This window comes from Panthera uncia, chromosome B1, assembly GCF_023721935.1.
Source record: "Panthera uncia isolate 11264 chromosome B1, Puncia_PCG_1.0, whole genome shotgun sequence".
Classification (NCBI taxonomy): Eukaryota; Metazoa; Chordata; class Mammalia; order Carnivora; family Felidae; genus Panthera; species Panthera uncia.
Window position 1 is genome coordinate 74,533,181 of NC_064811.1, and position 24,390 is coordinate 74,557,570.

At 34.0% G+C, this 24,390-nt stretch overlaps 1 pseudogene; it reads right to left on the reverse strand.

The window, feature by feature from the left end:
- Positions 1–1,601: 1,601 nt before the first annotated feature.
- On the reverse strand, positions 1,602–24,036 carry LOC125922390 (protein SET-like; annotated as a pseudogene).
- Between the last annotated feature and the right edge of the window lie 354 nt (positions 24,037–24,390).

Here is a 24,390-nt window from a genome sequence, read left to right on the forward strand (position 1 = left end):
AGTTATAAGCATAATTTAAGTATAAAATAGTTGATTCATAAAATGAACTATTAGTTTCCTATGAGATGAATAATATAATTCAATAAGTTATTTGTTTTCTGAAAACATTTAATGTATTTATAAGCCAACTTGTACTGTTTTCACTTATGAGGGATATAGTCTCTGACTTATAGTCTCATATGTTTAGAAAATAACATTTGAAACTATGTATATTCACTGTCTTTCTAAAAATCTGCTTATATTTCTGAGGTACACAAATATTCATGTCCAGATTTTGGCATTGCCTATAGCAAACACTGAGATAGAAAGAGTTTGCATATATTACAAGAGTTTTTAAATGAGCTGCTGTTATATGCCTACCATGTTATTGAAGAAATTCCTACCTCATTCCTAATCTCACAGTAACAAGTACCTCTATATAGTTGTTAATATTTTACCCTTAGTGATATTGAGATTAGGGTGTATTACTGAAATATAAACTCCAGGAGTTACTAGAACAGGTTAAGCCTATCCTGTTTACTACTACATCCCTGGTATTTGGAGTATCACTAGCCCATATTGACCTCAATAAATATTAACTTAATGAAAGAATGACTATTTTAGTAAGATAGCTCCTTATTCCTTAAATAAGCAAGTCTAAAATTTAGTGTTTTGTTCATCATTTATTAAGGAAATCCTCATTAAAGTTGATTATAAACATCCTAATTCTATTTATTTATTTACTTATTTATTATTTATTTATTTAGTGTGTGCACATTTAGTTTTATTGTAACAAAGCAATGTGTACACTTTTAATGTTTAAAACTGAGCCTCCTTCCTTTCCAGTGAAACTAAATTTAAAAATAAACAGGAACAAAATTACAAGAGAATGTCAATTCCCAATAAGATCCTACAGGTTCTGCTGATCCTCCCATCGAGTGGCAGGGCTCAACTCATCATTAGGAGAGAATGTTATTTTAAAAGTGCCATCTTCAGCTGCAAGGATGTCCATTAAACATCACAATTAAACATGCCAAAGGAGAAGCCATGTTGTCAAAATGCCCACTTAACCCACCCAAACATCTCAAACCCACCCTTTGCTGACCTTCTATAAACCCATTTTTTTCATTTTTTTTTTTTCAACAAGAGAAATCAGACAGATAGATACATGTTGGTAAATGTTAACTGTCCATATTCACATAGAGACACAGTGTAATTTCTGAGCCCAATATACAAAGAAGGGGAGGAAAAAGCTAGAATTCTATGCCCTACTACACAGGGGCCTAACACCCTCCAGCTTCCAGCAGAGCTAGGGGAGCAGAAGGTTTTTCTTTTTTTCCCACAGAGCACGGTGGTGTTGATTCCATAAAGTTTTTGTTGAGACAGGAAGGGATTAAAATGAATTTGGAACAGAAAGGCATAGAGATTCTTTTCCCACTGTATCCTGCTCAAGACATTTCTCCCCAAAATAAGTTGAGAACCATGGTATAAAGGGAGAGAAAAGAGACTTGAAAAACAGGGTGAATGAGCACAAGAGGAGGAGGGGAAAAAAAAAAGACTGCAAGTTGCTCCCAGGAACTGGAGAAAATTAAAAAGGAAGCTTGGAATCCATCAGTGTTCCATTAGTCATCTTCTTCATCCTCTTCTCCTTCCTCCCCCTCATCATCATCTTCATCTTCAGCTTCATCCTCATCTCCTTCTTCATCAATATCTTCCAATCCTTCTTCTTCTTCATCATCATCATCTTCTTCTTCTCGTTCCCCTTCATCATCCATATAGGGAACCAGGTAGTACTGTAACAGATTTGGCCAAATATCACCTTTGATGACCTCTCCTAACTCATCTGCACCCACATCAGAATGGTCAGTAAACCAGGTGAAGAAGCTCTCTGGTTCCTCACGCTGTCTCTTCCTGCTGGCCTTACTCTATGTTTGACTTGAACGTTTGTCAGATCCTTTCCAGATTTCCATTTGATTTCAGTGGACTTTGAAGATAGATCATCACTCTCATTCCTATGATATTCTTTGGAGAGAACTTTATTTTCAAAGTGAGGGTTTTCATCAAAATAAAAATCTATTCTGTAACCTGATTTAACACCTTCAAATTCTGTCACTTCAACTCTTGTCAAATAATGCAGCGCCTCTTCATCCTCCTCCCAAGCAGTAAAAGCACTTGTGGATGGTTCACAAATGTTGTTACCCCAAAATTTGGGATTTGGGCGATCAATTCCGACCTCTTCTGAAAAAATGGTTGGCAGAGTTGGTTATATTTCTGTTTTACCTTCAAAATCTCCCCACTGGCTTGTTCATTAAGTCTGTCTATTTCATTTTGTACTTCATCAATATGTTCAACTGCTTCCTTCTGTTCTTTTTCTCCTGTTGTCAAGTGTTGAGAGGTGGACGTCTCTTCTGGCTTGGGGCAGCAGGCAGTCTCGGCTTCTTCTTTTGAGGTGGGAGCGAAGACTGGCGTTTGGGTACATGCCGTGAGGGAAGTCCACAAAACCCGGGCAGACGCCGTTCTGGAAGAAGCTCTGATTACTCTATTTTTATTTATTTTTAAAGCTTTCATTTTTTTAAGTTATCTCTGTATTCAGTGTGGTGCTCAAATTCACAACCCCAAGATCAAGAGGCACATGCTGTACCTACTGAGCCACCCAGGCATCCCTAAACATCCTAATTTTAAACCTATAGTTTTTTGCTAATAAATTATTTTTTTCTTTAGATGCCAAAGTGTTTTTTTAAAGATAGATGTATAGTTTTAATGGATACATCTAAATCAATTGGTGATATTTTCATTTTCAAGTAAATATGTTTTTTCCTGGTTTCAAGAACTCTTTTCTTATCAAAGCTGGTACAATCTCTGTTCCAGTATAATCAAGTCTTTAAAATACCAATCTGGGCTTTTCCTGAATTCTATGGCACATAAAAATAGAGGAAAAATCTAGAAATGTTTCCGGGGATATTTAAATACTCAAATGCCTTTATCTTTTTATTAAAAAGCACATAAATATTCAATAAGCAATCTCAAAAGAGTGGAATTAAAATATATCTAACCTATATATCTATAGGGCGCTTGGGTGGCTCAGTCATTAAGTGTCGGACTTCAGCTCAGGTCATGATCTCACAGTTTATGAGTCTGAGCCCTGAGTAGGCCTCTGTGTTGACAGTGTAAAGCCTGGAGACTGCTTCAGATCCTTTTTTCTCTCTCTCTCTCAAAAATAAATAAACGTTAAAAAAACATTTTAATGTATCCAATGTTAGATTGTTCTAACAAGAATTGTTAGAATTCTTGTTAAGAAGGATCTTAGAATTTAAACAATTAACTCCAAATTCACTGATACTCTTTGTGTAACAAAATATGTCTTTATAAATTAATACTTAGGAGAGAGGAGTACACAATTTTGTTTTATTATGCATAAGCAATATTGAAAGTATGAATTATAATCTAACAGGAATTGATATCTCCAAAGTCTTTTTGTCAACCTACCATGAATAAATTTCATTAGGTGAGTATCATTGTGTGTTTGGTAGATCATTGGGCCCTGAGATAATACTTAATGATTTATTTATAACTGAGATTTTCCTTAAGTTAAATTTTCATTAAGGAAGTGATATATTTTAATAAATTTAAATACAGTGTTTATTTACTAAGCACTGAAAGAAGAACAAAAAAATATGGATTTGTTTTGGTGAGATATTTACCTTAACAGAAATAACTTATATTTTCCAGATGGTAGAAAAATAAATCTGATGTATAAAATATTATTTATAAATCTATATATTCAAATATAAACAATGGTATCATAATTATTAAAATGATAAATATATAGGTCTTTAAAATATTTAATATTTAATTTGTTAAACATATAGATTTAAAATTGCAAACTAAATTGTATAGGAGTAAACAATCTTAAGTATTAAATCAGTCGTTTATTAACCACTGGTTGAAACTATAATTAGAAGCATTCTTATGTGTAATTTAGCTGTGTTTTGAGATAACACAGTACAACAACTAGATATCACTTTCATCAAAATATTTTTCAATTTTCTTTTAGGAAAGAAAAAATAAATTATTGCTAATAGAAAATTAATACTGAGATTGATAATAGGTGAATTATGTAGCAGAAAAAAACATTTCAAATGACTTAATAAAATTGTTTCTTATCTGAAGTAACTGGAAACCTAGGCAATCAACCAGTAGAGCTATCGAACACCTGTTTCTTTCATCTGTGCTGTTCTATTTTCCCTGTTATCCCAAGGCTGGTAACACACATGGTAGAGAGATGACTACCTGTGAAAGTGTTTTTGTTTTGCTGTGTTGTTTTTTCTTTTTGTATCTAATGGGAATGATGAAGAGAAATAAGAGAAAACATGTTCTCTAAAATAAACTCTAAATTCTTCCTTTCAAGTTTATGAGACCAAGTTCAGTCACATGACCATTTCTGGACTAATACCAGCTGCTAGAGGCAGGACATAAATGGTTACTTTAGCGTTTCTTTTACTGCTGTTACTATGGCATACTTCTAAGTTTTTTACCGTCTCCCCTCCTTACAATGCATTTATTCCTTGAATCTATGTTTACATAGAATGTAACAGGGTTTTGCTTTCAAATCCAATCTGACAATCTCTACCTTTTAATAGCTGGTGTTAAAAATTGTACATTTAAGTGGTTATTGATACAGCTGGACTAAAATGCATCAATTTCCCATGTGTTTCCAATTTGTTTCTTATGTTTTTTTTCTTCTATTTTTCCTCTTTCATTTTTTTTCTTCTTTTTTTGTTTCCCATTTTATCAGTGCTGTTCACTCAAGCTATAATTGTTTTTTTTTCCTTTTCGTGGTTTATAGTTTATAAAATCCATACTTATCACAATTGTTTTTTATATCACTTCATGTATACTACATGAACTTTCCAAGAATGTACTTAAATTTTTCTCCCCATGGTATTTATGCTATTATTTGTCATACATTTTGGGACATAGGTACACTATGTTCCTTCAAAGAATTTTAAAGTTTTAGCACTTACATTTAGGACGTTTAACCATTTAAAGTTTTGTTTTGTTTTGTTTTGTTTTGTTTTGTTTTGTTTTATGTGGTAGGAGGTAGGTATTCAAATTCATTTTTGTTGATGTCGCTATCCAATCCTCCCAACACCATTTCCCTTATCAAATGACTTCCAACCCTTGTCAGTAATCAATTGACCATAATATATAAGCTTATTTCTGGACTCTCAATTCCATCCCATTGATCTATATGGTTATTTTTATTATTTATTGGGAAGTGTGGCTCTTCCAACTTTGTTCTTCTTTATCAAGATTATTTTAGGATTATTTCTCTGCATTTCCATCCGAACTTTAGAATCAGCATGTCAATTTCTGAGAAAGGGTAGTTTTAATTTTTTATAGAATTGAAGAAAGTCTGTAGACAGATTTGGGGGGTATTACCATCTTAACAATATTAAAACTCCCAATCCAAGAACATGGATGTTTTCCCCACTTATTTATTATTTATCTTTTTAACAATGCTTTGTAGATTTCAATATACACTTGCAATTATTTTTGCAAATTAATCTCTGGTATTTTGTTCCTTTAGATCTGTTATAAATGGGATTTTTTTTTAATTTAATTCTCAGATTTTTCATTACATCTCTAGAGAAATACAAATGATTTTTGGCTATTAATCTTGTATTCTTCAGCATTGCTGGGATCCTTTAATAGTTCTCGTAAAGTCTTTATTCCCTTTATACTTTTAAGATTTTGTTTTTGACTTTCAATATTTTCACCGTGATGTCTATAGTTGTGAATCTGTTTAATTTAGTCTACTTGGAGTTAATTAAGCTTTTTGAATGTATAGATTAGTATTATTCATCCTATTTGGGAAGTTTTTAGCCATTATTTCTTCAAATATTTTTCTGCTCCATTTTCTCTCCCTTCTCATTATGAGTATTCCACTTATGCTTATAATGGTGTGTTTAATGGTGTCTTATAATTCTCTGAGGCTCTGTTCAGTTTTCCTTATTCTTTTTTTTCTGTTCTTTTGACTACATAATCTCTAATTACTTCCCTTCAATTTTGCTGATTTTTTCTTCCGCCACTTCAAATCTACCATTCAGCTCCTCTAGTATATGTTTCATTTCAATAATTTTGTATTAACCTCTAGAATTTCCATTTGGCACCTTTTTTTAAATAATTCCCATCACTTTATTGATATCCTGTATTTGATTCTTTCAGCATAGCTTCTTTAGTTTCTAACACATGGTTAAGGTGGTTGTCTTGAAGTGATTTTCCTTTACCTGATCTAGGTACACCTATCAATATTACATGCGATTCCATAACATCTCCAGCCTGCTTATATGGAAAGCCTGATTTGTGACATTAAAAATCATGTTACATCCAGAAAATATCTCACAGCAATTTTCTTCAGTAGTTAAGATACTTCCTTTCAACATTTGCACAATGGTTGAAACTTTCTTTGAATCTGAAGTACAGGCTGATTTCTTCTTCTGCCCAATTCTGTGTCCTTCCCTTCCTTTGAAAGCATTAATCCTCAGAGCATCTTCTAATAAATATCTTGCAGACCAATCTCTGCTCAAAGTCTGTTCCTGAGAAACACAACCTGCAAATATTTGTCTGTTGTATAAAATTTTCAAAAACATAAAGTTGTAGAGAAGAAAGTAAAAATAATCCATATAATTGCCCATTCAGTTTTTAAGTATACATTACATGTACCTTTAATAATTTTTCTGAGGTGTTTTTATAGTTACCTATACCACAAAAATATGATGGTACTATATATTTTGTTTTGCAACCTGCATTTTTATTTAACATATTGTGATTATCTCCTCGAACTTTAATTAATTTGAACTCCTACGAGCTGTTTCTGAAAATACTTCATTTACTTTATCAACATTAACACTGTGCATTACCAATAAAAATATTTACAATCTTGGCAAGAAAATAATATTTATTATTTTTATTACATTTTTAACATGCATGTTTTGATAGGTATACCCAAAAAGGAATACATCTTATATCCAGAGTTTTCTTTATCATTTATATTGTCACTATTTCTTTCCCTTGTAGAAAACTCTAGTAATGACTGAGCTGCATAAAAAGTTCAACTCATTACCTCATTCAATGTCCTATAAATATAGCCCACGTGATTCAGTAGATTCCCCTACTGAGAACATGACTGTGACATTAAAAAGCATGTTGGATATTTGGAGAAAATACCTTGCTGCAATATTAATTGCATTGCATTTAACAAAATACAACATTCATTCTAATGAAAACTCTCTGATACATGGGCACATCCTCATCTCATAAAGGGAAGCTAGGGAAAAGCTACAGGGTTCTTTCTTTAATATCCTTCATTGTGAAAAAGTGAATAGTTTCCCTCCTAAATTCAGGAACAAAGAAGGACTAACTGCTGTCAACACTTTACTAACATTGTATTTATACTTCTGGACAGTGCAGTAAATAAGAAAACATAAAGCACATCGATTTTGGAAACGAAGAAGTAAATTCTACTTGTTTGAAAATGGAATGATCATCTATGGAAAGAATTCTATGGAACATGTTAAAAACTATTAGAAATACTGTTACTAATTTTGCATACAATGTAATATACAGTAACAATTGCATTTCTATGTACTAACAAAAAAGTCAAAAATGAAAAATAATACATTTTAAAAGAGCGTTAACATTTTGGAATAATTAAAGGTAAAAAATGACCAAAGTTGTAAAAATATATATACAGTAAAATCTATAAATCAAATCTAAAGAAATTGAAGACAGGGACCTAAATACATTGAGAGATAGGCAGCTTTAATGCAACAACATAGATAAAAGGTCAGTTCTGCCTAAATTGACTTATAGGTTTAGTGTAATCCCAGTCAGAATCCCAGTAGGCTTTGTAGATACTGACAAGCTGACTTATTACAAAGGTAGTCATCAAGAGAGTGAATACTGTGTTAAAAATGGACAAATAGAGCAGTGGAACACAACATTAAATCAACCAACAGACCTATACATTATTTTTGACAAAGCTCAAAGGCAATTCTTTGGAGAAAAGTAACAATTTCAGCAAATATATACAAACAAATTTTGATCCATACTTCTCCCTGTATAGAAGTCTTAACTCAAATTGGATCATAGATCTATGTGTAAAACTAAAAACGTAAAATTTTGAGAAAAATACATGGGAGAAAAATCTCTTGAGTTGGACAATATTTTTTAGATACCAAAAGTATGATCCATGAAATAAATAAATAAATAAATAATTAGATTTCATCAAAATTAAGCTGCAGGAAAAACACTAAGAAAATGAAAACAAGTTCAAGTCACACACTGGACAAGCTATAAGCCATTTAAATATGTACAAAAGATCTGAAGGCACACATAATGAAAGAAGATACATGGATTACAAACAAGCAAATAAAATATGTTCAACACCATTAGTCATTAGAAAAATACCATTTAAGGGGTTCCTGGGTGGCTCAGTCAGTTAAATGTCCAACTCTTGGTTTTAGTTCAGGTCAGGATCTCATGACTTCACGGGTTCATGGGTTTGAGCACCTGCTCTGACAGTGTGGAGCCTGCTTGTGATTCTCTCTCTCCCTCTCTCTCTTCCCCTCCCCCCCCCATGCTGTCTGTCTTTCAAAATAAATAAATATACTTAAAATAAAAAGAAAAATACCATTTAAAATGACAATGAAATACCACTACGTACCTAGTGGAATGATTCTATAATAGAACCACTCCACTGCTAGGAAGAATGTAAAATGGCACAATATTTTGCAAACAGTTTGGGAGTTTCCCAAACTTTATAGGTACTAATCATTTTACTTCAAGGCATTTTCCAAAATAAGTGAAAGCATATGTCCATAGAAAGATTTTTTACATGAAACAGCTTTATTTTTAATAATTTCAAATTGCTAACAATAGCCAAAATATCCATGAACAGGTGAACAGACAAGCAAGTGATGGTATATTCGTACAATGGAATACTGCTCAGCAATAAAATGGAGTGGCCTATTAATATATTCAGCAGCATAAATGACTCTCCAAATAATTATGCTGAGTAAAAGTAGCCAGACAATAAGGAGTAGGTATTTTGTTCCATTTATATAAAATGTTATATATTTTATTCAAACTAATATTCAGTATTCAAATATTCAATAATATTCAAACTAATCAATATTAAGAGAAAGCAGGTCAATGGTTGTCTGATGAAGGGTATGGGTTATAGAAGGATGAGAGGAAGAGATTAGAAAAGAGGACTTTTGGATGTAATAGTTATGTTCATGATCTTAATCGTGGTGATGGCTTCAAGGCACATATGTATATAAGAACTAATCAAATTGTGTAATTTAAACATTTACAGTGATTTTATAGCAATTATACTTCAAATTTTGCTTTAACTTTGCATAAGACAATCCATGAATTAAATGTTACCTATATTACTTATATACTATAGTTATTTAAAATATATAGGTTTTATATTACTATAGAATAAAGAAATTAATCTGTACAAATACAGAATTAACCATTAATTATCTCTCTTTAATAGCATAATGAACCAGTAGGAAAAAATTAAGACAATAGTGATAGACAAGAGTTAAAGCACTTGAAATAGCATGTCATTTGCAGAGAAACATGCATATCAAGCACTAATGTATGTTACTGTGTGCTGATACATGAATGAATAATTAGTGTATTTTAACTACATATGGTGTTGGAGGTCACCAATGGCCTTTATTAAAAATCAATATTTCATGCACCTGCATGATATTCTGAGTATATATTAATAAGCCTAGAAAAGTGCCTGGCACAATGTAGACACTCAGTAAATATTTGTTGCAGAAGTACTGCTTGAAGCCTTTAAAAATCACCTTGAAATGTATTAATTCTTAAAATGTAATACTTTAATACCAATTAGAAGTAACATTTTTACATAGGTGAACTATTTAAAAGATGCATCTTGGGTTACCTATAATAGATTATTTCTTCCTTGTCTAAAAACATAAGATTTCTCATTCTCCCAACCAGAGCTTGTCTCATTAATTTTCCCTTGAGTCTGAGTAGTGTTTAGTGATGCTATCTTGACTACCTCCCTGGGTACCCTATTAGACTGCTTCATTGACCTCATGACTAAGAATTTCTTCATCTTATCTAGTTTAAGTATTCTCTCTTCATGTTTCGGACCATTACTTCTTGTCTTACCATCTTTAACTATCTTGAGTAATTCATCCCCTCGGGAATTTTAGCTACCCATAAATATAATAAAAAGAAAAAGCCATATCTCATTGGATGACAGTTTGTGAAAATTGAGACAACTCTATTCTAGTGATAGCAGTACTCTAGGGCATGCAGAGAGCACTGGTGAAGGAAAAAAAATATCCCTGGTGTGCTGACTTGAGGCAAGGTCACTAAATTTTATATGCATAGATCCCTGAAGCTACTCTTCATTTACCAAACAGATAATTTTTAATTTTTAATTAAACAATTTTTAATTATGGCTTTTATGATATCTATTTTCCCTTTGAACTATGCCCATATGTAGTGCTGCTTCTCTCTAAATGATGATTAAAAAAAGAAGAGAGGTTGAGGGATGTCAGAGTGAATTTTATTGTAAGTAACTAAATATTATCATTTTGTGGCAACTTCTTTATAGATCTTATTTTTGATTTTTCAAAGGATTCTTTTTGTTTTGTTTTGTTTTGTTTTTTGTCAATCTTAGTAAATTCAAGTCCATATGATTTAAAATAATGACCCACTGGAAAATATTTTGGTTTGGGAAGTAGAATTTAAGAAACAAAATAAAGGAGCAAAGGGAAAAAAAGAGAGAGAGAGAGAGAGAGAGAGAGAGAGAGAGAGAGAGAGGCAGATCAAGAAATGGATCTCAACTATTGAGAACAAACTAATGTTTACCACAGGGGAAGTAGGTCAGAGGATGGGTTAAATCGGTGATGGGGATTAAGGAGTGCGCTTGTAATGACCACCGGGTGTTGTATGGAAGGGTTGAATCACTATCTTGTACACCTGTAGCTAATATTATACTGCTTGCTAACTAGCTTGAATTTAGATAAAAACCTTTTTTAAAAAGTTTCAGTGGACTTTAAACTCTTTTGAAAATTTCCCAAATATGAAAGCTTAAAAATATACTATGTGTGCTGAAACCAACATACATATATTTCCTAGCATACATTATTTGTCCCTGGCAGAGTAGACTTTATCTAAACTATCTTGCTCATCAAGTTTCACTTCAAGTTTCTTTCCACATGGTATAAAGCAATCCAAACTATAGTGTCAGAAATTCTACACAATTTTGATCTGTTCCCTGCCTTTTAAGACCCACTTTCAAGTCTCCCAGCACAGGTCCTCATTCTATAAACACTTTTCTCTAATTTCTTGTTACATGTTTATTTAGTTAGTTTTTATAAATCATGACATTAAAAATATATTTGTGGGAGAGAGAGAAAGCACAGCGGTAAAAGGGCGAAGAGAGAGGGAGACAGGATCCCAAGTGGACTCCATGCTAGCAGCAGACAGCCAATGCAGGGCTGGAACTCACCAAATGCGAGATCATGACTTGAGCCAAAGTTGTATGCTAAGCCGACTGAGCCACCCAGATGCCCCTCTGATCTCTTCTTTCTGAGACTCTTTTAAGATCATTGAAACAATATTTGTCATTAATACAGTAAGTCCACTACACTTAGTTTTGCTTGATTACCAGGTTTTTCTTTTTTTATTATTTAAAAAAAATTTTAACATTTATTTATTTTTTTGAGAGAGAGACAGAATGTGAGCAGGAGATGGGCAGAGAGAGAGCGGGGAGACACAGAATCTGAAGCAGGCTCCAGGCTCTGAGCTTTCAGCACAGAGCCTGACACGGGGCTCAAACCCATGGACCACAAATTCATGACCTGAGCCAAAGTCAGTGGCTTAACCAACTGAGCCACCCAGGTGCCCCCTTTACCAGGTTTTTCTCATGGCCATGTAAAGTGTTGACAGGTGACATTTACATACCACACATTCATCTAATAATCACTCTGATTTTTAGATATTGAAACAATGTAAAATACTTTATGACAGTTTGAACAGAAGATTACACACTTTCACTGGTAATAGTTTTTTGATGTTCATGATACAATTTTGTGTCCTATTGTAGGTTGAGTTATGTCCCCACCAAAGATATGTCTAAATCCTAATCATTGGTACCTGTGAATGTGACCTCACTTATAAATAGGAACTTTGTAGATATAATCAAGTTAAGATAAAATTACACTGCAACAGAATGGGCTCTCATCTAATAACTGGTATCCGCATGAGGAGATATTCTGCCTCAAGACTGACGTATGAACTCCTACATGAGTTTCTGGTCTGTCAACATACCCTAAAGATCTAGCACTTACCAATTGCTACAATCACAAAGGCCTGTCGCTTAAAGTCTCTTCATGGATGGATGGACAAATGAATGGATGGATGGATGGATGGATGGATGGAGATAAATGATACAGAACTATATATAGACATAAATAAATATATAGCTATAGACACAGGGACAAATATAGATAGATATATAGATACAGATATATTGATACAGATATAATCTCCTATTTGTTCTGTTTCTCTGGAGAACCTTAATACATATTTTGTCACTGGGAAGTGGAATACTACTCGAACAGATACTTCAAAATGTGTAATTGGATTTGGAATTGGGTAATTGGTAGAAGCTGGTAGAGTTTTGAGGCACATTACAGAAAAAGTATAGCTTGCCTTAAAAGGATTGCTGGTAAAAATATGGACATTAAAATAGATTCTGGTGAAGAATCAGAAAGTGAGGAGAGCTATAGAGAAGCTTTTATCTTAAAGAATATATATGTATGTATGTGTGTATATTTATATTATATATAAAATAAAGAACAGAATGGTGCTAGAAATATTAAAGATGTTTCTTGTGAGTCTCAGATGAAAACAAAGGACAGGTAATGGGCACTGAAGGAATAGGGATCCTTTTGATAAATTTGCAGAAGCTGGCAGAATTGTGCTCTACTGTTCAATAAAATTGAACATTTACCTTAGGAGATTTCCAAGTAAAGTGTGAAAAGTGCCACCTGGTTTGTCTTTGAGGCTCCTTAGGGCTTCCAGAAGGAAATAGCAACCCCAACAATGTCATGATTTTGAATTTATAGCATCCAAAATTGAAAGAGTAAATTACCATTCCCCTTTTGTGGTAATTTGTTACAACAGCCCTAGGAAGTTAACATGGTCCATATAGTAAGTTTTAGAGATAGTCTCCTTGTAAATCATGAATCTTAAAGGAAGAGTTAGAAGGGAGAGATGACATAGAGTAGAGCATGGGTATAGTCCATTGAAAGAAAAAAAATGATAAATTAGACTTTATTAAAATGAACAACTTCTGCTCTGTAAAAGTACACTGTTAAAAATATCGACAAGTCACATACTTGGAGAAAAATACTGTACTTGCTAAACACATATCTGATAAAGAACTTGTGTCCAAAATATACAGAGGACTTTTAAACTCAATAGTAAGAAAATAAATACATCAATTAATAAATAAGCAAGAGATCCTGACACCTAACTGAAGAATATATGCAGGTGGCAAATAAATATCTGAAACACCTCAACATATGTTATTTGACAATTGCAAATCAAACAATGAGGTATCAATACACACGTTAGAATGGCTAAAAGTTTTTTTTTTTTTTTTTAATGTACAAACTCTACTAAATATTGGTGGGGATGTAAAGCAACAGGGAACTTTCTTTTTTTTTTTTAATTTTTTTTAACGTTTATTTATTTTTGAGACAGAGAGAGACAGAGCATGAACGGGGGAGGGTCAGAGAGAGAGAGGGAGACACAGAATCTGAAACAGGCTCCGGGCTCTGAGCTGTCAGCACAGAGCCCAACGCGGGACTTGAACTCACGGACCGTGAGATCATGACCTGAGCCGAAGTCGGCCGCCTAGCCGACTGAGCCACCCAGGCGCCCCGGGAACTTTCATTAATAACTGTTGAGAATGCTAAATTGTTTAGCCATGTTAAAGGGCAGTTCAGTAGTTTCTTACAAAGCTACGCATAGCTTTTTCAGCAATTGTGCTCAAGGTATTTCCCTAAATTAATGAAAATGCACACACACACACACACACACACACCCCAGACATTATTTCATAGTTGCCCCAAACTGAAAGCGGCCAAGTTTTCCTTCCATTGATTAATGGGAGACAAAAATTTGGGTACATCTCAACAATAGAATACTTCTCAGCACTAAAAAATAAGTGAGTCTCAAGCCACAAAACACATGGAGAAAAGTTACATGCAAACATTAAATGAAAGAAGTCAGTCTGAAAAGAGTATTTCTGAATGATTCAAACTACATTAGAAAAGGCAAATGCTATGTGGAAAGTATAAAAACCCAGTATTTTCCAGGGATATCAGGGGACAGGAGATGGGGTAAATAGATGGAGTACTGGAGGTTTTAGAGCAGTGAAAATACTGTTTGATACTGTAATATGAATACATAACATTACACATATGTTAGAGCTCAGAACTTTATAACACAAAGAATGAACCTTGACAAAAATTATGAATTTTAGTTAACACTAATGAATCAATACTGGTCCATTAATTATAATGAATAATGCCACATGTTAATAGTAGGGGAAATTGCAGGAGAGAGGGGAGAGCCTATGGGAACTATACACTCAATTTTTCTATAAATCTAAAATTCATCTAAAATATTGATTACTTTAGGGTTGGAGCTTGGGAAGATGGTGGAGTAGGAGGACCCCGAGCTCACTTATATATCATGCATATCTAAGTCAATAAACTGGAGAATGATTCAAAGAGTGATAGAACAAACTCTACCACTAAATATAGAGTAGAAGTGTCAGGTTCTGGTGAACAGGGGACACCGCACTGTAGTGCACTCCAGGACCTCTTCGTCATAAAGCCACTACATTCAAGAGTAAAAAACACAGCTGTCACAGAAACAGACACAGAGAGGCAGAGAAAATGAGGAGTCAGACAAATCTGTCCCAAATGAAAGAACAGGATAGGACCAGAGACAGAGATCTAAGCAAAATGTTATAAGTAACATGCCTGGTTGAGAATTTAAAGCAATGATCCTAAGGATACTCATTGCACTTGAGAAAAGAGTAGAAGACATGAATGAGACACAACACAGATATAAGGAATAACAGCAGAGATAAAGGGCTCAATAAATGAAACATGCTTGATAAAATGAACAGCAGGGTGGAAGAAGTACAGGGATACATTAGTGACATAGAAGACAGAGTAATGGAGAGTAGTCAAGCTGAACAAGACAGAGAGAGAGAGAGAGAAAAGAGTTATACAAAATGAAAATAGACCTAGGGAACTCAGTGACTCCATCAAACATAATAACATTTCTATTACAGGAATCCCAGAAGAAGGAGAGAGAGAAAAGAGGGCAGAAAATTTATCTGAAGAAATAACAGCTGAAAACTTCCCTAATGTGGGGAAAGACACAGATTTCAAATACAGGAGGCATAGAGAACTCCCATCAAAATCAACAAAAGCAGATCCACACCAGGATATATTATAATACTGGAAAAATATAGTGATAAAAAAGTCTTAAAAGCAGAAAGACAAGTCAGTAACTTACAAGGGAAAATCTATAAGGCTAGCAGATTTTTCAACAAACACTTTGCAAGCCGGAAGGGGGTGGCATGATATACTCTAAGTGCTGAATGGGAAAATTCTGCAACCAAGAATACTCTATACACCAAGGCTATCATTCAGAATAAGAAAGATAAAGAGTTTCCAGACAAACAAAAACTAGGAGTTCATGACCACTGAATCAGCCTAGTATGATATACTAAAGAGGACTCTTTGAGTGGAAAGGAGAGACCAAAGGTGACAGTTTAGAAGTAGGAAAAACAAAAGTAGTCAAATGAGTATTCCTGTAAAAAAATCAGCTAAGGAAATTACAAAAAAAAAAGATAAAATATGATAACATATACCTAAAACATGGGGAGAAGAGGAGAAAACAATGGGTTCACACTTAAAAGACAATCAATATATATAGACTCCTATTTGCAGAAGAGGTTATATACCAACATGATGGTAACCATATATCAGAAACCACTGTAAATAGGCAAAGAATAAAAACAAATAAATCCAAATATATCACTAAAAAAGCAAAAAAACGTAAAAGGGAGAAAGAGAAGAATGATATCAGAGGAAATCTTCAGTAACAACCACAAAACAAGTAATACAATGGCAATAAAAACCTATCTATTAATAATTACTTTGAATGTAAATGGACTAAATGCTCTGATCAATAGACATAGGTGACAGAATAGATTCAAAAAAATCTATATGCTGCCTATAAGATCCTCTTTTTATACCTACAAACACCTGCAGATTGAAAATGAGAGGATGGAGAAACATCTTTCAGGTAAATGGACGTAAAAGAAAACCAGAGGAGCAATACTTATATTGGAAAAATACACTTTAAAACAAAAACTGTAACAAGAGACAAAGAAAGACACTATATAGTAATAAGGAGATAATCCAACAGGAAGATATAATAATTGTAAATATTTATTGCCACAAGAACAGACACTCAGATCAATGGAACAGAGTAGAGAACCCAGAAATGGACCCACAAATGTACGGCCAACTAATCTTTGACAAAGCAGGAAAGAATATCCAATGGAATAAAGACAGTCTCTTTGGCAAGTGGTGCTGGGAAAACTGGACAGTGACATGCAGAAAAATGAACCTGGACCACTTTCTAACACCATACACAAAAATAAACTCAAAATAGATGAAAGACCTCAATATAAGACAGAAAGCCATCAAAATCCTCAAGGAGAAAGCAGGCAAAAACCTCTTTGATCTTGCCCGCAGCAACTTCTTACTCAACATGTTTCCAGAGACAAGGGAAACCAAAGCAAAAATGTACTGGGAACTTATCAAAATAAAAAGCTTCTGCACAGCAAAGGAAACAATCAGCAAAACTAAAAGGCAACCGACAGAATGGGAGAAGATATTTGCAAATGACATATTAGATAAAGGCTTAGTATCTAAAATCTATAAAGAACTTATCAAACTCAACATCCAAAAAACAAATAATCCAGTGAAGAAATGGGCAAAAGACATGAATAGACACTTCTCCAAGGATGATATTCAGATGGCCAGCTGACACATGAAAAAATGCCAACATCACTCATCATCAGGGAAATACAAATCAAAACCACAATGAGATACCACCTTACACCTGTCAGAATGGCTAACATTAACAACTCAGGCAACAACAGATGTTGGCTAAGATGTGGAGAAAGAGGATCTCGTTTGCATTGTTTGTGGCAATGCAAGCTGGTGCAGCCACTCTGGAAAACAGTATGGAGGTTCTTCAAAAAAGTAAAAATAGAACCACCGTATGACCCAGCAGTTGCACTACTAGGCATTTACCCATGGGATACAGGTGTGCTGTTTCGAAGGGACACATGCACCCCCATGTTTATAGCAGAACTATCAACAATAGCCAAAGTATGGAAAGAGCCCAAATGTCCATCGATGGATGAATGGATAAAGAAGATGTGGTATACATATATACAATGGAGTATTACTTGGCAATCAAAAAGAATGAAATCTTGCCATTTGCAACTACGTGCATGGAACTGGAGGGTATTATGCTAAGTGAAATTAGTTAGAGAAAGACAAAAATCACATGACTTCACTCATATGAGTACTTTAAGAGACAAAACAGATGAACATAAGGGAAGGGAAACAAAAATAATATAAAAACAGGGAGGGGGACAAAACAGAAGAGACTCATAAATATGGAGAACAAACTGAGGGTTACAGGAGGGGTTATGGGAGGGGGGATGGGCTAAATTGGTAAGGAGCATTAAGGAATCTACTCCTGAAATCATTGTTTCACTATATGCTAACTCATTTGCATGTAAATTTTTAAAAATGAAAAATAAAATTAAAATAATAATAATAATTGTAATATTTATGCACCCAACATAGAAGCACTCAAACTAATAAAATTGTTCATAACAAACATAAATGAACTAACTGAAAGTAATACAATAATAGTAGGGGACTTAACACCCACTCACATCAATGGATACATTATCTAAACAGAAAATAAACAAGGAAACAATGGCTTTGAATGACACACTGGAACAGATTGATTTAACAGGTATATGCAGAATATTCCACCCTAAAAGAGCAGAATGCACATTTATTTCAAGTGCACATGGAACATTCTCCAGAATAGATCATGTATTAGGCCACAAAATAGGTCTCAACAAATTCAAGATGGTCAAAATCATACCATGTGTATTTTTTACCACAATGCTAAGAAACTAGAAGTCATCAACAACAACAGCAACAACAACAAATCTTGAAACTAGAAGTCACACACACACACACACACACACACACACACACACACCTGGAAATACCACACATACATAGGGGCTAAATAACATGTTAACAAACAGTGGATCAGTCATCCAGGAAATAAAAGAAGAAACAAAAGCATACATGGAAACAAATGAAAACACAATGGTCAAAACCTCTGGGATGCAGCAAAAGTGGTTCTAAGAGGTAGGTTTATATCAACACAAGTCTACCTCAAAAAGCAAGAAAAATCTCAAATAAACCATCTAACCTTACACCTACAGGAGCTAGAATAAGAACAACAAACAAAACCTTAAAAACTAGTATAAAGAAGGAAATAATAAAGATTAGAGCAAAAATAAGATATAGAAAATTTTAAAAAAGAATAAAACAGATCAATGAAACCAGGAACGGCTTCTCTGACAAATATCAATTAAACTGATAAGCCTCAAGAAAAAAAGAGAAAGGACTCAAATAAAATCACAGTGAGAGAGCAGAAATAACAACCAACCTCACAGAAATACAAATAATCATAAAAGAATATTATGAAAAACTGTATGCCAATAAATTTTACAACTTGGAAGAAATGGATAAATTCCTAGAAACATATAAATTAACAAAACTGAAACAGGAAGAAATAGAAAATTTGAACACACTGATAGCCAGCACAGAAATTAAATCAGTAATCAAAAAGTCCAGGAGCAGATGGTTTGACAGGGAGACTCTACCAAAGATGTAAAGAAGAGTTAGTACCTATTCTTCTCAAACTGTTACAAAAATAGAAATGTAAGGAAAACTTCCAAATTCATTCTGAGGCCAGCATTACCCTGATACCAAAACCATATAAGGAGAGAACAAAAGGCCAAGATCCCTGAAGGATATGGATGCAAAAATTCTCAACAAACTACTAGCAAACCAAATCCAACAATACATTTAAAAAATCATTCACCATGATCAAGTGGGTTTTATTCCTATGTAGCAAGGAAGGTCAACATTCACAAATCAATCAACATGATACATCATACTAATAAGAAAGAATAAGAACCATGTGATCATTTCAACAGACACAGAAAAAGTATTTGAAAAACTACAACATCCATTCATGATGCAAACGTAAAGCAAAGTAGTTTTAGAGGGAATATACCTGAACATAATAAAGGCAGTATATGAAAAGTAAATAAATAAAACACAGCTAACTTCATTCATAATGGGGAAAAACAGAGTGTTTCCCCTAAGGTCAGGAATAAGACAAGGATGTCCACTCTGACCCCTTTTTTTCAACATGGCCCTTGAAGTCCTAGCCACAGCATGACGGCAAAAAGAAATAGAAGGAATCCAAATCAATAAGGAAGAAGTATAACTTTCACTATTTGCAGGTGACATGGCACTATATATAGAAAACCTGAAAGACTCCACCAAAACAGCCAGAACTGATAACTTCAGTAAAGTCACAGGATACAAAATCAATCTACAGAAATCTACTGCATTTCTATACACCAATAATAAATAAGTAGAAAAAAATAAACAATCCCCTGCACAACTGCACACAAAAGAGTAAGATACCTAGGAATAAACCCAACCAAAGAGGTGAAAGAACTATACTCTGGAAACTATAAAGCACTAATGAAAGAAATTGAAGACTGCACAAAGAAATGGAAAGACATTCCATGCTCATGGGTTGGAAGAAGAAATATTGTTAAAATGTCTATATTACCCAAAGCAATCTATACTTTTATTGCAGTCCCTATCAAAGTATCACCAGAATTTTTTACAGAACTAGAACAAATAATCCTAAAAATTGTATGGAACCACAAGAGACCCCAAGTACCCAAATCAATTTTGAAAAATGAAAGTTGGAGACAGTTACATTACAAAGCTATAGTAATCAAAAAAGTATAATACTGAAAAAAAAATAGACATAGATCAGTGAAATAGGATGGAAAACCCAGAAATAAGCCCACAACTATATGGTCAATTAATCTTCAACAAAGCAGGAAAAAAGATCCAATGGGAGAGAGACAGTTTTTTTGACAAATGATGTTGGGAAAACTAGACAACAAGATGCAAAAAATGAAACTGGACCACACTTACACCATACACAAAAATAAAGTAAGAATGGATGAAAGACCTGTACCATAAAAATTCTAGAAGAGAGAACAGGCAATAGTGTCTCTGATATCAGCTGTAGCAACTTGTTTCTAGATATGTCTCCTGAGACAAGGGAAATGGAAGCAAAAATTAGCTATTGGGATTCCATCAAAATAAAATCTGTAGAGTGAAGGAAACAATCCACAAAACTAAAAGGCAACCTACAGAATGGTAGAAGATATTTGCAAATGACATGTCTAATAAAGGGTTAGTGTCCAACATATATAAAGAACTTATCAAACTCAACACCCTAAAACAAATAATCCAATTAAAAAATGGGCAGAGGACAGAAAAAGACATTTTTCCAAAGACATGCAGATGGCCAACAGACACATGAAAATGTAGTTATTATCACTTATCATCAGGGAAATACAAATCAAAACTACAATGAGATATCACCTCACACCTATCAGAATGGTTAAAATAAAAAACACAAGAAACAACATGTCTTGGCAAGGATGTGGAGAAAAAGGAATCCTCTTGTACTGTTTGTGAGAATAGTAGCCACTATGATGTAGTGGCAGATGTAGCCACTCTGGAAAACATTATGGAGGTTCCTCAAAAAAAAGTTGTAAATGTAAGTACCTCATGACCCAGCAATCCTACTACTGGGTATTTACCCAATGAATACAAAAACACTAATCAAAGAGATACACGGACTGCTATGTTTTATAGCACCATTATTTACAATAGCCAAGATATGGAGCAGCCCAAGTGTCCATCAACTGATGAATGGATAAAGATGTGTGTGTGTGTGTGTGTGTGTGTGTGTGTGTATATATATATATATATATATATATATATATATACACCTACAAAGGGATATTATTCAGCCATAAAAAAGAATGAAATTCTGTCATTTACAATGACATGGATGGAGCTAGAGAGTATTATGCTAAGCAAAATAAGTCAGTCTGAGAAAGACAAATGGCATACAGTTTCACTCATATATGGAATTTAAGAAACAAAACAAATTAACAAATGGAAAAATAAGAAAGAGAGAGACAAATCAAGAAATAGATTCTTAATTATAGAGAACAATCTGATAGTCACCAGAGAGGAGGGGGATAAGGGGAGGGGCTAAATAGGTAATGGCAATTAAACAGTACATTTGTCCTGACTAGAACAGGGTGATATATCGAAGTACTGAATCACTATGTTGAAAGTAATATAATACTTTATGATATCTAACTGGAATTAAAATAAAAACTAAACTAAACTAAAATGTAAAATATTTATTAATTTTACAAAATCTCTAAGTGCTTACATAGAATGACAGAATTATAGTGACTCAGTTTCTATCCCTTGTTTTTATAATCACTTTATACTTTATTTTGAGTTTCCCACTTACACACACACACACACACACACACACAAATCTAGGTCTGGGAATAGGGGTCAGGGAGGATTACATAACTGATTCCTCAGAGTAATTCTTTACGTAGAATACAATGTTTATCAAAAGATAAGTAATACAGCTGTATTTGTTTGAAATATACATGCACAAACCAATATATATATATAATAGACATGTATATATATAATATTTATATATGTATAAAAGATATATATATATATATATGCATACATAAAACTCAGAGATAAGTACAGCATTTGTTTTAATTAGACCTTAGAACACAAATGATTTTGGTTTTTTTGTGAATGAGTATTTTATTACTGAAAATGTTTAGAATGGCTGGTGGTAATAAAAAGCAGACATACTTTTAATTGGGTTTTTATTGTTTTCAAATTCTCTACAGACAATACTACAACCCCTTCCCTTTGTTTTCCACTAGTTTAGTTGAATCTCTCTAATAGCTGCAAATTGTTCTTAGACTGACCAAAAAAGTAAATAAATAAATGAAGGAAAACATCAATTTCATCACTTTTAAATAATCTCTTAAGAAAGTCAAAGGAATTTCAACTAAGGTTTTCCTCTTTCACGTAGCTTCCCACTTTTAGGAACTGATTGGCTAGGAGCTAGAACTAATTGATAGATTTAGCAGTGTAAATTTCATTGCTAGAGGCAGCTCTCGGGAATATGCGACTGTGTAAATAGAGTACTTGATTAAGTTGTAGAGCCCCAGGGAGCAGCCTGGACTCTGGTTATGTAAATATAACAGATGGCTAAGCAAATGCTCTGCTGTACTAAGACTAGGTTTATTGTAGTAATCTATGTTTATATAGAAGATTTAAGAGGCAGGCTATGCAACTTTTTGAGACCAAACCAGTATCGTTCTGTCATGAAAATTATTTTAGAATGGGTTGTAATTTTTTCAAGTGAACATCCTCTAGATAAAATTACACTGTTTAACTGTTCCCAATCATTTTGTTATGCTTTTTGTGTTTTAAAAAGTGTTATTTCGTGAAGAATAGTGTAAAATAATGGCTCAGACCCAATTTGTTGAGAGTTATGCCACTTAATCAATTACAGAATTGATAAACAATTTCCATCGATAAAGAAGATTGTGAATGAATACTCTTTGAAACTCAGCCACTATTTGTCAACCAGAGCACTGTGCACTGGTTTACCAGTCCCAGGGAAGATTACAAACCCTTCTGTCCACTGCACAGGTATCGGAGTGGCCAAGGAAAACACAATGCAGTCAAGAACTGGATGGAACAAAGTTTCACTCACATAAGAAAGAAAAAGAGTAAGATCATTTCCAAGGGTGTGAGTCAATCTCTCATGATTAGCCCCCATATGGAGTCTGGAATCTAAGGGTGTGTCTGTGGGCCAGTGATTTACATGCAGAATAAAGGAATATTTTATGAGCTTGCAACAGGGAAAGATCTTTGCACACAAGGTAAGAAGCCTGGCAATGACTGTAAGAGCTCTTTATCTCTTGGTAAGGAAGTGACTCAGGCCCAAGACATATTCATACACAGTCAAATGGGGGTCAAAAGACTGCACAACTGCTTTTCTCAATGCTATATGTGCTCTTATTTAACCTTACCCTCAATGTTCAAGTTAGGTGCAGATATTTCCTACTTGAACTGAGGAAAGAAAGCAAAGATAGGAAAAAATGATTTTAAAAAATCATTGGGGGAATTCTGTACACTAAATAGACAACAGAAGAATAAGGACGTACTGGAGGAGCCATGATAAAGACTAGAGATTGGTGTACACGTAAATGCTCCCATTTAAAAGACTTCAAAGTTCAGGGGCTCCTGGATGTTTCAGTTGGTTGAGCATCTGACTCTTGATTTCAGCTCAGGTCATGATCCCAGTGTTGTGAGATCAAGCCCCATGTCAGGTGCCACACTCAGCACGGAACCTGCTTGGGATTTTCTCTCCCTTTCAGTCCCTCTCATGCCTTTTCTCTATCTAAAATAAAAATACATACATGCACACATACATAACTAAAGATTTTAAAATTCAGAAAGTGATCCCTCTCTTTTTCTATCTTTCACTGGACTGAGAAAAGAAAAACAACTAGGAATGAAATGTCATATAAATGTGTTTTTGGTATGACTTACTTGTCATCGTGAATTCAGAATTGAGGATCACACAGGAAAAATACCTTGCAAGAGGTTTGGAAACAACCTGAATTATACGTAGATGAAGAGAGTATAAGTACCATCCAATAGGGGTGCCTGGGTGGCTGAGTCGGTTGAGCGTCCGACTTCAGCTCAGGTCATGATCTGGCAGTCCGGGAGTTAGAGCCCCACGTTGGGCCCTGTGCTGACAGATTGGAGCCTGGAGCCTGCTTCTGATTCTGTGTCTCCCTCTCTCTCTCTCTCTGGCCCTCCCCCACTCATGCTCTGTCTCTCTCGCTCTCAAAAATGAGTAAAATGTTAAAAAAAAAATTAAGTACCATCCAATAAACAGAATGGAATT